The 15,865-nt window shown below is 44.1% G+C and overlaps 1 protein-coding gene across 1 annotated transcript in view; it reads left to right on the top strand.

Moving 5' to 3' along the window:
- The first annotated feature begins 3,608 nt into the window (after window positions 1-3,608).
- ncoa3 (nuclear receptor coactivator 3) overlaps window positions 3,609-15,865 on the top strand; it is a 30,459-nt gene continuing 18,202 nt past the window's right edge. Inside the window, 1 exon segment of the mRNA XM_035520461.1 lies at window positions 3,609-3,687. The gene's annotated coding sequence lies outside the window, so the exon portion shown is untranslated.

The following is a 15,865-nucleotide window of genomic DNA, read 5'->3' as shown; positions in this document are numbered from 1 at the left end:
ACACAGTTAACATTACCAACAACTATCTGTCAATAACTAATCAGCAGCAAAACACAGTTTTATGAATGAAAGGTATAAAAGGTGACAAGTAAAAAAACCCACACTGCTTCAGTTAAAGAATAGGAAGCTGTCTAGAACAACCTAGTAGACTGTGTCAACAGATCTATGGGATCCCAACATTAAACAGTTATTAGTAGCCAGAATACATTGAAAATGGTTTAGAGTTTATGCCAGTTTATTCTCTGACCCTTATTTTTACAATCAACCATTCATAATTGAAGCTCATAATGAATTAATGATTATTGCATTGTGAAATGTCATCTTTTTCAGGAAGTAATGTATTTTGCTCAGCTAACGCTGACTAGATATTTTCAGGACAATGAACGAAAATATGTTATAGCTATATCATTTAATCATTATATGACAAATAAGGCAATAACTATTTAACAGAAGCTGGAAAGATTACAATTAAATGCCGCAGTGGACTATCCTAAATAAAGGCGAATTACATTCGCATGTCACGTTTCTTGCGCCATCCTATGGTCACAATGTGAACTACAATTACAATACAAAAATAATATCTCAGATTTTATTTCAAATGAGGATTTAAGAGAAGCAATTTATACTTTCAATGTAAGGTTAATTTGTAATTGTTACCGCGGTGTTGACCTCTCTAATATCGTAGTACACTGCCACTGAGTTGTCTAGCTAGTGAATGACAGAAATGTCATCTGGATCAGTTTGAGTAGTGACAGCTCAGATTGGACAGCACTGCTAATCAACGGCACAGCGCATTATTCACACTAAACAAAACACGTGTGTAAAACTGGGTGCAGGTTTAACATATCAAGATAGCTGGTAATCACACTGTTCATCTCGTAGTCCAGCCAAAATAGCCCGCTAGACAGGTTAGATAGTTATCTTAACCTACCTGTTAGTGACATTTTAGCTAGCTAGCTCAAATGTACCAAGCAAACGAAGAACTTAATCGATTTTTCTATGTTTATTATTTCTCTCTGCAGTTATTTCACAACATTGCAAAACCATGATTTTCAGTTAGCTAGCGTTAGCTTCTGAGGGAGCTCACCTGTTGTCAGGACTTAGGTTATTTTCGATCTGTGAAGCCAGATAGGCAGTCTACTTCTGTAGATGCGGGGTTTTCCTGGATTTATATTTGATGCTCATTCTGGCCTTAGTATCAGCTCTGAATTTAGCTTTCCTAGATTCATATTTGATGCTCATTCTGGCCTTAATATCAGCGCTGAACGTCACGACCTCGGTGGCTAAACGTGGCAAGTAACCACGCGCAAAAGCCTCGGGCCTGACAATCGGGCTTGATCGCGTGTTCGCTTTAAGATGTTTAAGCGATCTTTATCTCGTTGAGGAAAATATAACCAAAATAACATGGAACATAACCACACTTTGGATATATTACAAAGGACTGTTGGAGAGAGAGCAGATCTAATTCTTTAATCTCACATTAAATAACTAGTCAGTTTAACTCATTGTGTCTCCGTGTCCAAACCTCTACAAGTTGCTGTGTTCTTAACTTTTGCTTTAAAAAAATAGAATTGTGTGGATTACTTTGAAAAGAAACATGTATGCTTCAAATGTCACATTATGCTATTAAATGTTTTTGTTCCTGTCACGGTTTGCAATCGAGTTGTTTCTCATGTTGAAAAGGGAACCACTAGATGGAGGTGTTCAGCTTGGTGGTTCCTACGCTTCCGTAGGCTTTGCTAAAGACAGCTGTCTGTGAGCCTCCCTGCTGCATTAATAAATCAAAATACACAAACACAGAGAAGGCTAATCTAAACATTTGATTATACACAGAGAAAATGTGTTGCATGTTGGCTTCATCTACCCTTACATTTGAAAAAAATTAAATATTCATAGACGGGGCAAGAACAAATGTGAATCTTTTTCTGTCTCGGTCGCAAAAGATTTGAACATGCCTCTTATAAACATATTCTGTGAAAGAAGAGTAAACATATTTGAACAGCAATTCCTTAGCTTTATCTTCAGTCTATGAACTGAATGGCTTACTTTGCACAAACATGCATATTAGAGCTAAATGTGAACCCCTTGTGCTGGAGGGGGGATGGGTAAGTGAAGTTACAGCCGGGTGACGTTTGCAGGTAGGTGAACTATAGGCAAAGACGATTAGGGGCTATCTCCTGTCTTTTCAAACTGCTATCTCCTGTCCTTTTGAAAGAAGACACAGAGAAAGAGGGAGGGGTCAGAGTTGGAAGAGGAAAGCATCTCTCGCACATTGTAGCCGGGTGGGGGTAGGAGGTAAAGGGCTTTTTTACTGGGGGGAGGTGCCTGCTGCGTCTCAGAGGAATGCTGAGGCATTCTCTGCTTCTCACACATGCATGTGCACACACATATGTCGAAATGCCCATACACTTAAGATGGAGCTGCCTTTTGTCACAGAAATATGAAGAACCAGCCTTTTTTGCAAAGGCAATTAAAGTTCCAAACTGCTGGTGTGTGTGTGTGTGTGTGTGTGTGTGTGTGTGTGTGTGTGTGTGTTATAGGTTTAGAAGACAACTCAAATACAATTTTGAATGCAACGTTTCAAGTTTTCCTTCTGTAATACAAATTCCTAGGTTTAATGTCCCATTTGCAAGTCTGCGTTATTGGCCCATAGTAAGCAACGAGCTAATTACTATGGCTTCTCTCTCTCTCTCTCTCTCTCTCTCTCTCTCTCTCTCTCTCTCTCTCTCTCTCTCTCTCTCTCTCTCTCTCTCTCCCGCTCTCTGCCTTGCCCCTCCCCCTCCTTGGTTTCCTCCCTCCCTTGGCTCCCCCCCCCCCAGCAGTGTTCTTCTCCAACAGTTGAAATTCTACACTGGTATGCCTGTGAGGTCACCATGGAGACGGTGCTGGTACTACCTTCTAAGTGGTCTTCAGAGGGCATGGTACCTACAGCATCTGTAGACAAGAAAAGTAAGAAAATAAATAAATATAGGCTACATCAACCTGCAGGCGGCACAAGCCCACATTGTTAGTCTCTTTTACTTTGTATATAAGATCCACTATATGTGGTTAATAAAGACTGACTTTCTCAACATACCACAGCACTGTATTAATGTCTGGGTAATTAAGTTTCTATCAGATGTTTTAGAATGTATTGTTTTAAACTGTACATTTATTACTAAGTAACTTGTGTGGAATATATACAGAGATAAACTATTGCTTGCACATTTATTTCTATCTATTTATTCTAATTTGAAACTGATCTAATGCTAAAGTGTAGATGAGACGGTTTTATTAAAATTCACACCTTCTACAAAAGAAGGTCAACAGATTGAACTATATAAATTTACAGGCCTACACAGCAGGCCTACGTGACGATTAACTGCCTGCGTGAGCTAAAAATAAACGCACTATATATATTTTTTTATAATATCGCTACAACTTCCCCTCTTCTAGTGGCTATCTGTTTGCGAGCTGAGGGGTTTCGTGAACTTGTAGTTTATGGCCCGCCTGCCGTACGAAGATTGCGCGACTCTGGCGCACTGAACAACTACAATACCCAGAATGCCCAGCGAGGCAGTTTCGAGTAGACTTCTTTGCGCTTTGGGAGTGTTTCTCATTTAAACAAACAGAGCTAGTGCCGAAGATGGCGGAGGCTTAGAAGTCGCTTAAAGGAACTGGCGTGTTTTAGTGGATATCTTTTAACCGGTAAGTTATTGCGATCGCTGAAGAAAACCTTTTACCTTCGGCTGATGTTAGTGTAACAGTTTTACGCAGTGCAGGTTATTTCTGATATAGCAGTCCATCCACGCTCGATATCTGGATATTCAGTTGCTGTCTAAGACACAAAATCGTAGGTAGTTGTCCAACACAGTGATATCAGACCTCTAGTTGCACTGCCCGTTTTGAGTGTGTGTGTTTTCACATTGCACCGGCTGTTTGCCTTTGTGTATTTTTTTTCCTGTCATACTTATGCTGATCTGTTTCCCAATTTTCTCAAAAGTGACGCCTCCTGCAATAGAGCTTGCAAAGTTGATTACCATTTCGTGCAGGTTTACGACAATGCTTTAAACAACCTGAATATTTTACTCTATGGACAAAAATATTCTTTCGATAGTGTATATGTACATTCTGAGTTGTGTATACGTCGACTTTATATTACTCAGTGTAGCCCAATTTCGCGATCTGTGCTGTTTTTTAAATCTTGTTCGACAAGTTTGTGGAGTTGTTTTAAGGAACAACAAGCTCTAAATGCTGCTCGGAGTTTTCCAAGTTGTGAATGGCAGTTTGCACTGTGATTTGTTCCTGGCTCCTGTAGTTTCTCCGAGCCCACCTCTGTCCGGTTTCGACCGTTCAGCTGCCCAGCGAGCGGACCATTACGTCCTACCGTCGTTACTCAACCTGCTCCGGCGAGCCTTCCACACGTTTCGGTCGAGGTGTTTGGAGTGCGTTAAAAGTGACTGGTTAAAGTAAAACAAATAGTTAAATCACTTTTTTTTCCTTTTTTTTTTTTTTTTTTACAATAAAATTCGATTTTAATAAGTGTTTAAATAGGTGGTTTAAATTAGACCGACGTTTAAAGCAAGGTCTTTGACTAGTATTTTAGAGCTATAGACGCAGTTGCAATCGTGAAGTATATACACAGTAGTTACAAAAGTAAGACAAACAAGTCTTAAGGTGAGCGAGGAAACAGGCCATGGTTTGTTAAATAACTACAGTAGGCCTGTCTGTTGACATCCTCTGTGTTGTGGTCTATGATGCATTATTCACACTAGTAGTAGAAGGGTGGGGTTCAAAAATTGGCCCCAGCTCACTATCACTAATAGCTCCACTGCCATTAATAGAGACATTTGGTAAACTTATAGGACTACAACTTCATGCAGCAAAAAGCTTATCTCTCTCTCCCTTCCCCCTCTATTATTGTTTTCTCTGTGACACCCAGAGGTGTGAAGGGATGACCTCAGTCTTGATCTGACCGAAGCCTTGTTAGTAACATGTATGGTACTTTTTTTTGTACAGACCATGTAGTATTTCGCACATGTCATATATATAATTGATTTTTAATCAGAATTGTAATGATTGCGTGGAATAAAGGATACAAATGCATTGTTGACTAATAATGTCTTGTCATTTAAAAGGAAATACCTGCTGCTTAATGTGCTCTTTAAGCTTAAATACTGGGAAAGTCTATCTTCTAGTGTGTCAAGGTTATAATTACTATCTGTTCATACAGCTACAAGAAAGTTAGATTCTGTCCCTTCGCCTGACTGTGCATACACAGGAGCCTCGTTGATTGCCTTTTGGTGTTTGTTGCTATTCTTTATTGGAGCATCACTGTATTTGTACCGAAGTGAATATTACAGAGTAATATCGAATTGTGAGCAAAGGCAGGGGTCCTGACTCTCAGCCCCAGCTATCCGTTGACGTTTGCACGGTACACCATGCGCCCACCCCCACCCCCCACCCATGCGCGCGTGTTCTCTCGGTGTGTGGGAAAAGACCCTCTGAACTCTTCCTCACACTGACTGCAAGCCTCCTCCTCCCTCCCTCCCTCCCTCCCTCCCTCCCTCTCTAGCTCTCCTTTTCTCTCTCTCCTTCTCTCGCACACACGGGTGCGTCGGGCTGCATTAACCATGAATCAATCTTGCGCCTGCCTCTTTGACTGTGGCTCGATGGCGGTGGGGAGTTCGCAGGCACCCCGTCCTGCCCTTCGCCTGCCGCACGGCACCGTCGCGCCTGCCTCTCCGTGCATGGAGACGGCTGTTCCTGGGCGTCGCAGGCAGTTTCGGTGTGGAGAGGCCACAGCTGACGGACCAGTTTTTCAGTGTTGCATCGACACCACATGAGCATGCCCACAAAGCGTAGCACACGTGTGCGCCCGCCACGTTGGTGGTGAACTCCCAGCCCGTCCTCGCAGCAGTGTAGCTGTAGCGAGGCGGCCGGCGCTGGGCTCGGAGTTGTCTCGGAGCTGTTTTTGCACGCTAAGAGCTTTTCCTGTTGGCAGGTAATCAGGAGTTGGAGTATCGATTGAGAGCGGGAGCGGTAGCAGCTCGGAGGGCTGGTGAAAAGTGTTTGCATGCATTTTTCCTCCTGCGCTCCTAGAGAGCGTGAATTGGTGGCATTCTTTTAGCATGGAGTCAGAGGTGTGTGTGTGTGTGTGTGTGTGTGTGTGAGCACTTGAGTGAGTGAGGGAGAGAGAAAGAGAAAGGGAGAAAATTATTTCTAAAGAGGAGAAGAAATTTTTCAGCGATGCTTGGGGGTGGGGGTGTAGGTGTGTGTACCTGTGTGTGTGTGTGTGTGTGTGTGGGTGTTAAATGTGGAGCGAGCAGTGTGTCCATAGGGGGGCTTCTGATGACAGTCTGCTGAAACAACAACTTGGTTGCCCCAATTGAAACCTGATAACTTGTGCGTGCTGGTAACTGTGCCTTAGGCGGGATAAAGGTGTTGGTCCAAGCTGTTACTGCGGCTCTTACAACACAAAGTTTTTGGCGAATTTAAAAAGATTTTCGCATTCTGTTGTGCATCAACGTAACCGTGCATTACTTGTGTTGTCTAAGCAAGACCGCCGCATAAATGAAACAGGTCAGACTTGGTGTAGTAACGCGTAGCTGCTGGGGACGTGTGGGGTCCTCTGTGTGTACTGTGGTTGCCCTCTTGAACCTTAATGAGGTCCAGGACTTCACAGCTGCAGTGCTGGAGAGCAGGAGTCCAGGAGTGCAGCAGGAGTCTAGTTCGATGGTTTCCCTGAACTAACAAAGCTTTGGTAGACTTTGGTTTGACTTTTGTTTTTTCCAGGGAAATCGCTGGACTGTGCTGGACTCTGGCCATCCTGGACCTGCTCCGCAGCCTGTTCTGGATGGGCTCTAGATGGATTTTGTTCAGGGGGTTTTGCTCTGTCGTCTTTGAGGGCACCTCAGCAGCAGTTCTCTCTTCTTTCTCTGTCTGTCTGTCTCTCTCTCTCTCTCTCTCTCTCTCTCTCTCTCTCTCTCTCTCTCTCTCTCTCTCTCTCTCTCTCTCTCTCTCTCTGCCTTTCAGTTTATGAGCAGCCAATTCACAGAATCTTGTACCCCATTTCCTTGACTGGAAGCAGCAGAGCTAGTGACAAAGTTCATCCCTCATTACTACAGAAAAAAAGCTGACACACATTGGTTGGAAAGTCATGAGTCACTCAGGCTCAGCATGGTGTGTGTGTGTGTGTGTGTGTGTGTGTGTGTGTGTGTGTGTGTGTGTGTGTGTGTGTGTGTGTGTGTTGGTGAGAGTGTTTGTGCTGAAGTTTATGGCTCCCTTTAGTGCATTATGGTGGAGTTTAAATTTAAGAGGAATGTGTAAGTTGCATCCAGCTGTGGTTGCTTGTATAAAACCATGTTGCCATGACGACACTTGTGTTACGCCCAGTTCAAGGTCACCCAGGCTGTGTGCACGGTGACGTCTGCACACATCTTGCGCTCGCACACGGAACAGAGGAGTGAAAATGTACAGTAAACATATTCCAGGAAACTAAGCCATGGTTCCAAACATGAGTTTAATTGTCCTTGTTCGTTAATCAGTGTTATCTGGACAGAGACGTTTACTCTTGAGGCACAGAATTTTTAAAATGCATCTTTAGATCTAGACTTTTTTTTTGGGGTGGATGAGTCACGTGAGAGTGTTTGTCTTCAGAAAAACAGGTTCAGCTGTTGTGTGTTTTGTCACCGATGTGTTGTGCCTCTGCTGAGTTGTTTAGCTTGTTCAAAACACTAACACAACCAGTGACAGAGCAACCAGCCACTGTGTCAAGGTTCAGTCATTTTGCATGTTATTACTTTCCTTTATTTTTAAATATAAAACATAGAATGGGTATTTTAGTTTTATTACATTTTTATTACATTTTCTCTGTAGTGTGCATAATCACGGTCCTCTGTCACTATCTCTCTCGCCCTCTCGTGTTTTCAGCTTTCTCTCACTCTGCTGAAGAATGCTTGTAATCAGGGCTCACCTGAGTGACGGCCTATGAGCCCAGATCTCTGGTCCGGCTCGGTTACTGGGATTTGGTGTGTGTTTGTATTGTGTTTAGGGCCCCCTCGTATAAAAGGGAAGAAGAGTGTGTAGCGGGCAGCTGAACGTTACCAGATGCTTTCTTTGTCAATCAGTCTGCATGAAGAGAGAGAAAGAAAGGACAAGAGAGAGAGAGAGTCAACTCTGGGTGAACCTCTCAACTACTTTGCAGTCACCTTGTTTTCATTCTGCCAGCCTCCCCCACCCCCTTCCTGACACCTTGTCCCGCCCACGCTCACGCCCCACCCCCTTCCTGACGCCTTGTCCCGCCCACGCTCACGCCCCACCCCCTTCCTGACGCCTTGTCCCGCCCACGCTCACGCCCCACCCCCTTCCTGACGCCTTGTCCCGCCCACGCTCACGCCCCACCCCCTTTCTGACGCCTTGTCCCGCCCACGCTCACGCCCCACCCCCTTCCTGACGCCTTGTCCCGCCCACGATCACTCCCCACCCCCTTCCTGACGCCTTGTCCCGCCCAAGCTCACTCCCCACCTCTGCTGCAGTTCCTCTCAGCGAAGCTGAAGGGTCCTAGAATCTGGTTTGAGCCGACTTCAGAAGTGTGAGCTGGTTAAGAATCCCGGAGTTTGCCACGGTCCCGAGGACATTCTCGGCTACACCGAGCACGGGTTCTGGCCAAAGCGTTGTGTGTTTGATCGGCTGAACAGGACTGAATGTGTTCGGCTGTTACTAGTCCAGAAACTTTGTCAGTACATTTCTCGTCTTGTTTTTTCATTCATCTTCAGCTTATTGTACATTTGTCGCACAGATGCTCTGGTGGGCCATTCCAGTGATTTAGCTTTCTCTTCTTACCCCAGATCGTGTTCTGACTTTGCTAGAAACACTGACCTATGACTGAATGATTTGAGGCAAAAAAATCGAATTGCAGTTTTTCTGACCTACACTGTGAGTGCAGTGAGTCCATTTCCAGGTGTGTGTTCTCTGTTCATGTTGTGTGAACCATCTACCACGACTGCAGGTTTATATTACTACGGTAGAAGAACCAGATGAAATCGTTCACTAGCTTCTGTTGTTTATTAACTGTTACAACAATTGTAGTGATAGAACAACAACAAAAAAGATTGTTGACAAAGTTAACCATGGGTTATTAAATAGCAGCAATCAATATAGTAATGGAGTGTGTGTGTATATATATGTGTATATATATGTGTATGTATATATGTGTGTGTGTGTGTGTGTGTGTGTGTGTATATATATAAAAATATTAAAAAGAGTAATTTTGGTTTGAGAGAAATTTTTTGACCCTAACCAGTTTTCTCAAACTCGTCTGGTGATGCGTACCAGAAGTCGTGTGTTAAGTGACACGTGTCGGCAGAAAGCGTGGTCACATCATCTCAGGAAGTGTTGGCTGTACTGCTGGTAGTGTTTCCATGTCACAGAGGTCTCCCCTTATGAATCTTCATGTGCGGAACCGGGGAACCATCCCACCAGCCCTCAGTTGTCATCATCATCCATACCTCTAGCAGCTGTTGAATGAACAGGCGCAGTCTCTCTCTCTCGCGCTCTCTCTCTCTCTCTCTCTCTCTCTCTCTCTCTCTCTCTCTCTTTCTCGCTCTCTCTCTCTCTCTGAGTCTCGCTTGCGCTCTCCCTCTCTCTCTCTGAGTCTCGCTTGCGCTCTCTCTCTCTCTCTCTGAGTCTCGCTTGCGCTCTCTCTCTCTCTCTCCCTGAGTCTCGCTTGCGCTCTCTCCCTGAGTCTCGCTTGCGCTCTCTCCCTGAGTCTCGCTTGCGCTCTCTCCCTGAGTCTCGCTTGCGCTCTCTCCCTGAGTCTCGCTTGCGCTCTCTCCCTGAGTCTCGCTTGCGCTCTCTCTCTGTCTCTCTCTGAGTCTCGCTTGCTCTCTCTCTCTGTCTCTCTGTCTCTCTCTCTCTCTCTCTCTCTCTCTGGGTTGCTATGTTATTAGAGGTTAGGCCAGATAAGAGGAACTGCCCAGAAATTTCCATAAATAATTCAAAGTGAGCCAATGGTTCTGTTTGACCAAGTGTTTCTCAGCTGGGCATGTTTGTAGAGTACCTTTCACCACAGAACACACCAGGTCCACAGGCTTCTGAACCGCTGCTAGCTTCATTCAATCTGAATTTTATTCCCTATATAATGGAATTGCTTAATATAGCTAGTATCACATGTCAGTTTATTTTGGGTATGAAGTAATGACTTACTCACATAGAAAATATATTGACCATTGGCTTGGTAGTGAGCTGAAAATACAATTTAGGTTTTATTGATGCCAAGAATAGGGTATCCAATCAGTGCATGTGTTGGATCTCACTGCCTCACAGAAAGCGACATTGTTTCCCAGTCTTTCATCCCTGCTTGCGTCCATCTGCCTGTCAACATCACGTCACTTTTGTATGTCACTAGTAGTCAAGGTGACCAGGCTCAGCTCTCTGTCCAATCAGCCTCTTCCCTGTTGAAGTCCAGCTGTCCAATCAGCTCGACAACTCTTTGAATCATTAGCTCACTGCAGTCTCTCGGTGAGCCCTCCTTGAGTGATTTTGGTCTGGGTTTTTTTTGTTTGTTTTATTTAGTTTCATTGTTTTGTTTCTTTATTTTTTTCTGAACAATCTCTTAGGGAGTGGGGGTGGGGGTGGGGGCGGGGGTGGGGGGGGGGGGGTGGGGCAGGGGTTGGAATGAGCCTGGGATTCACTCTGGGATTCACGTATGTGTGAAATCTAGTTGCTAAGGTTAGGCGGAGCTTTCTCTTGACTGGCACGTGAGGAGACCTGTCGCAACCTACCAGACAGCAGCACACGCTGTCCCACAAGGCCGTGAGGTTCAAGGCGTCATCATGAATTTCTTCCATGTGTCTATGTAGCTCAGTGCAGAGTGCTTCTCTGAATGACCTCAGGTCTTGCTTTCCTGGTTGCATTTTCAGATCACCAGTAAATCAAGCACGGTAGTAACACGGAGCACATTAATTGGTTGAAAAACAGCAGGAGGGAGGGTCTTATTGGCAGCCAATCGCCTGTTTTCTGTCTGGCCTCTTTTTCTTTTTGGCAGTATATCAGGATTGATGACAGAGGAACTGACTGCACTGGCACGTCTGTGTTTTGTGTTTGTGGACCTCGGAGCTGGGAGAAAGGGAGGTGGGGGGGCTCACCCTTTGGTCTCCATCGCACTCCCGTGATTACCTAATATGTCAGTGCAGTGATACCCTCAAAACGGTTAATTATTGTCACTCATCATCCCATCACCCACGCCAGGTTAAAAAGGTGATCAATTCAGAAGTCGAACAAAAGTGGTGTTCACAACAACAATGCCATCTGACCTTCTGACCCCTGACCCATCACCTGTGCCTGTCTCAATCTCAGTCATTTAACCAGCGTTCCGGCTCATTTTAGTGTCCACTCTTCCCCTCGGTATCCAGTCCGACACGGTTAGCAACGTGCGCAGTCCCAGCCTCTCCGGAACAGATCAGGGGTTATCTTGATAAAGATCACCCCCCCACCCCCCCCAAAAAAACAAAACAAAACAAAAAGCTAACAAAACAGTCTTATCTTCAGTGAAGGTCTCTTTAGAGCTTCTGTTAGTCCTAGAATGCTCTAGAAATCTGTTCTTCCAGGATACTGACTGGCTGGTTCTCTTAAGTAGGTCTGTAATGATTATTGATTTTGATCCACAGATTTGTAGATGCTAAAAAGTTTGATTTTGTTGCAGTGTCACTGCTAATTTATTATCATAAAATGTAGTTTACTTCCAAAATGTATTTTTGAGAGAAAAAAAGTATTTTAATCTGTTAGTATGAAGTTAGTATGATAATAATCAAGTATGAAGCTAAAACCTAAATAAATGAGTCTGGGTGCACTCTGCTGTCATGAGCTGCAGCTGTGTCTTACTGTAATGAAGTAGAAATAGTCCTAACATATTTTCTAGTGTAATGTTGTTGTTGTTGTTGTTGTAGTAGTCCTAACATGTATATTTCTAGTGTCCTAGTGTAATGAAGTAGAAATAGTCCTAACATTATATTCTAGTGTCCTAACGTAATGAAGCTGTAGTAGTCCTAACATATATATTGTAGTGTCCTAGTGTAATGTAGTAGTAGTAGTAGTAGTAGTAGTAGTCCTAACATATATATTGTAGTGTCCTAGTGTAATGTAATAGTAGTATTAGTAGTCCTAACATATATATTGTAGTGTCCTAGTGTAATGTAGTAGTAGTAGTAGTAGTAGTAGTCCTAACATATATTCTAGTGTCCTAGTGTAATATAATAGTAGTAGTAGTAGTAGTAGTAGTAGCCCCAACATAGATATTCTAGTGTCCTAGTGTAATGTAGTAGTAGTAGTAGTAGTCCTAACATATATATTGTAGTGTCCTAGTGTAATGTAGTAGTAGTAGTAGTAGTAGTAGTCCTAACATATATTCTAGTGTTCTAGTGTAATATAATAGTAGTAGTAGTAGTAGTAGTAGCCCCAACATAGATATTCTAGTGTCCTAGTGTAATGTAGTAGTAGTAGTAGTAGTAGTAGTAGTAGTAGTCCCAACATATATTCTAGTGTCCTAACGTAATGAAGTAGTAGTAGTCCTAACATATATTCTAGTGTCCTAGTGTAATGTAGTAGTAGTTCTAACATATATATTGTAGTGTCCTAGTGTAATATAATAGTAGTAGTAGTAGTAGTAGTAGTAGTAGTAGTAGTCCTAACATATATTCTAGTGTAATGTAGTAGTAGTTCTAACATATATTCTAGTGTCCTAGTGTAATATAATAGTAGTAGTAGTAGTAGTAGTCCTAACATATATTCTAGTGTCCTAGTGTAATGTAGTAGTAGTAGTCCTAACATATATTCTAGTGTAATGTAGTAGTAGTTCTAACATATATTCTAGTGTCCTAGTGTAATATAATAGTAGTAGTAGTAGTAGTAGTAGTAGTAGTCCTAACATATATTCTAGTGTCCTAGTGTAATGTAGTAGTAGTTCTAACATATATTGGAGTGTCTTAGTGTAATGAAAGTTTCAGTACTCTCAGTACAATGGTACACTGAGGTACAAAACCAGTGGTAATCATACCATTTCAAATCATAATTGTAGCTCCTTGTGTACAAGTAAAAGTGATGTTGGAGCAAAATAGGAAAGGCACTAGATTTGGCCTGTGAACAGTGCCAGTGCATGTGTAATGCTATGTTTTTAATACAAGAGTCCAAACTACCTCTGCACTGTGCCAGTGTTATAATGAGAATTATCTTCAACGATGTATTTGATTCACAGTTTGCTTAGTTATTTAGTTTTCTGTGATATTATGGAAAGCTACACAGTACATTACTGAATAGCCATGTGTGCATGCGTGTGTGCATGCATGTGCATGTGTGCACGTGACCAGGACAGCATGGTAACCTCCATTTAACCTCCTCCTCACACGCAGTACACTCAACACTAAAAGAGTTAAGAATTCCCTACCGGATTCCAAGGTGCACTTTGAACAGCTTTGTCCCATCTGACTGGTTCCTCATGGCTCAATTAATTTGTCAAGTGGGAACAGAATGCACCCTTAAAGGGCTCGGAGAAACCTGTTTAACCCATTCAGAGCATCTCGGATGGGATCGGCGGCGCAAACCTGATTAGTTCGATTTTAGCTGCAGCGTCGGTGGCCGTTGCCGTGTGCCATCCCAGCCGAGGGTCCTGCTCTCGGGCTCTCGAGGGGGCCTGCCCCGTGTGACCCCTCTGTTCTCCTGCCGTTCATAAGTCATTTAAACATGCTTTTAATAGTGTTAGCCTGCATCAAGTCGGCTTCGGGGCGCTGGGGGCGGGGGGGGCTTGAGAGCAGTGGGGGTCACAGGCTGAGGTCACCTCTGTGGGGTCAGCACAGGGCACACGGCTCACTCTGCTATGAAAACTACATAATTCAATTTTGTGAATAGGGCAGATAAAGGAGTTAAAGCATTTAGAGGCCACAGAGGAACAGCTGCAGGATATATATATGAGAGAGAGAGAGAGAGAGAGAGAGAATGAGAATATATCTACTATTGATATTTGTAACTTAGTAGAATATATTAGACTGACCTCAGGACTTGTTATAGGTTGGAATGGGCTAGGAGGTAATGTTAACGTTAAAGGTGTTTATTTCAGATTAGCATAGCTAATTTATTTCATTAATCATTTATTGAAGTGAGCTGTCAAATAAATCACTGTTTATAGTAAACGAGTGTGTTGTGTCTTAAGGATTTAAGAAAACCTTTTTAGTCGGGTTATCTGGCATGAACTCTGAACTTTTTTTTTTCTTCCCCCCATAGAGCTCCGCATTTTAGTTTCAAAACAAATGTGACCTTGAGCAAGAGCATGCAAAGAAGCACTAAAATGAGAGAGAGAGAGGGAGAGAGAGGGAGAGAAACAGGCTGAGCGCGCCATCCTCCTCCTGCCCGTCAAATGCTTTTGTAGAGGTCAGAGTTCAGCCGGCGTGCCGCCATTGGCTGAGGAAAGGTGAAATTAAAACCAGTGTAAACTTTTGACCCCAGTGGAGGCGCGCAGGAACACCCAGCGCCAGCGAGGAGCCGGGTCCACGCTCGCTGCGCCTCTTCTTCCACAGGGAGGGAGGGAGGGGGGGGGAGGAGGTGGAAGCAGTCAGCACGACGGCGCTCGAAGATGAATAAAAGCTTTTCAACACTGCAGCAGTACAGCGGAACGAGGGAGGGCAACAGAAGAAATGCGCGCTCTCTCTCTCTCTGGGTTCAAAAAGCCATGGGTGTTTTTCAGAGTGAGGGAAGGCTCTTTAAATGGGCTGTTTTATGAGGAAAATGAGACCCTCCCTCTGCCTTTTCCATTTGCTATCTAACGTGAGTGTGTGTGTGTGTGTGTGTGTGTGTGTGTGTGAGTGAGTGAGTGAGTGAGTGAGTGAGTGAGTGAGTGAGTGAGTGAGTGAGTGAGTGAGTGTGTGAGTGAGTGTGTGAGTGAGTGTGTGAGTGAGTGTGTGAGTGAGTGTGTGAGTGAGTGTGTGAGTGTGTGTGTGAGTGTGTGTGTGAGTGTGTGTGTGAGTGTGTGTGTGAGTGTGTGTGTGAGTGTGTGTGTGAGTGTGTGTGTGAGTGTGTGTGTGAGTGTGTGTGTGAGTGTGTGTGTGTGTGAGTGTGTGTGTGAGTGTGTGTGTGAGTGTGTGTGTGTGTGTGAGTGAGTGTGTGAGTGTGAGTGTGAGAGTGAGTGTGAGAGTGTGTGTGTGAGTGAGTGTGTGAGTGAGTGAGTGAGTGTGTGAGTGAGTGTGTGTGTGAGTGTGTGTGTGAGTGTGTGTGTGTGAGTGAGTGTGTGAGTGAGTGTGTGAGTGAGTGTGTGAGTGAGTGTGTGAGTGTGTGAGTGTGTGTGTGAGTGTGTGTGTGAGTGTGAGTGTGTGTGTGTGAGTGAGTGTGTGAGTGAGTGTGTGAGTGAGTGTGTGTGTGTGTGTGTGTGTGTGTGTGTGTGTGTGTGTGTGTGTGTGTGTGTGTGTGTGTGTGTGTGTGTGAGAGTGTGTGTGAGTGTGTGTAAAACAGAGGTAATTCTACATTAGCTCACTAGACAGCTCCTTCTTTTTCCTGCTTCAGTCCCTCACTTTCCGTACTTTCTTCCCGCTTCTTTCTGCCTCCTTTCTGTTTCTTTCTTTCTTTCTGCCTCCTGTCTCCTGCATTTTCCCCTCCCCTCTCCCTCTCTCTCCCTCTCTCTGTCTCTCTCTCGTCTTTTCTCTCCCTCGCTCTTTTCTCCTGTCAGGCTGATGAAAGCGGCCTCTGTCATAGATTAATGAATGAATCTGCATAAAATAGACTCGTACGTTCCAGTGCGTTTTTCCTGTGCCCCCCACCCCCCACCTTCTCTCTCTCTCTCTCTCTCTCTCTCTCTCTCCCTCCCTCCCCCTCTCCCTCTCTTTGCCTGTCCCCCCCCCCCGAT

The sequence above is a fragment of the Electrophorus electricus genome, chromosome 20 (genome assembly GCF_013358815.1).
Source record: "Electrophorus electricus isolate fEleEle1 chromosome 20, fEleEle1.pri, whole genome shotgun sequence".
In the NCBI taxonomy this organism is placed as follows: domain Eukaryota; kingdom Metazoa; phylum Chordata; class Actinopteri; order Gymnotiformes; family Gymnotidae; genus Electrophorus; species Electrophorus electricus.
Note: the sequence above shows the minus strand (reverse complement) of the source record. Positions and strands in the feature narration are given on the sequence as shown.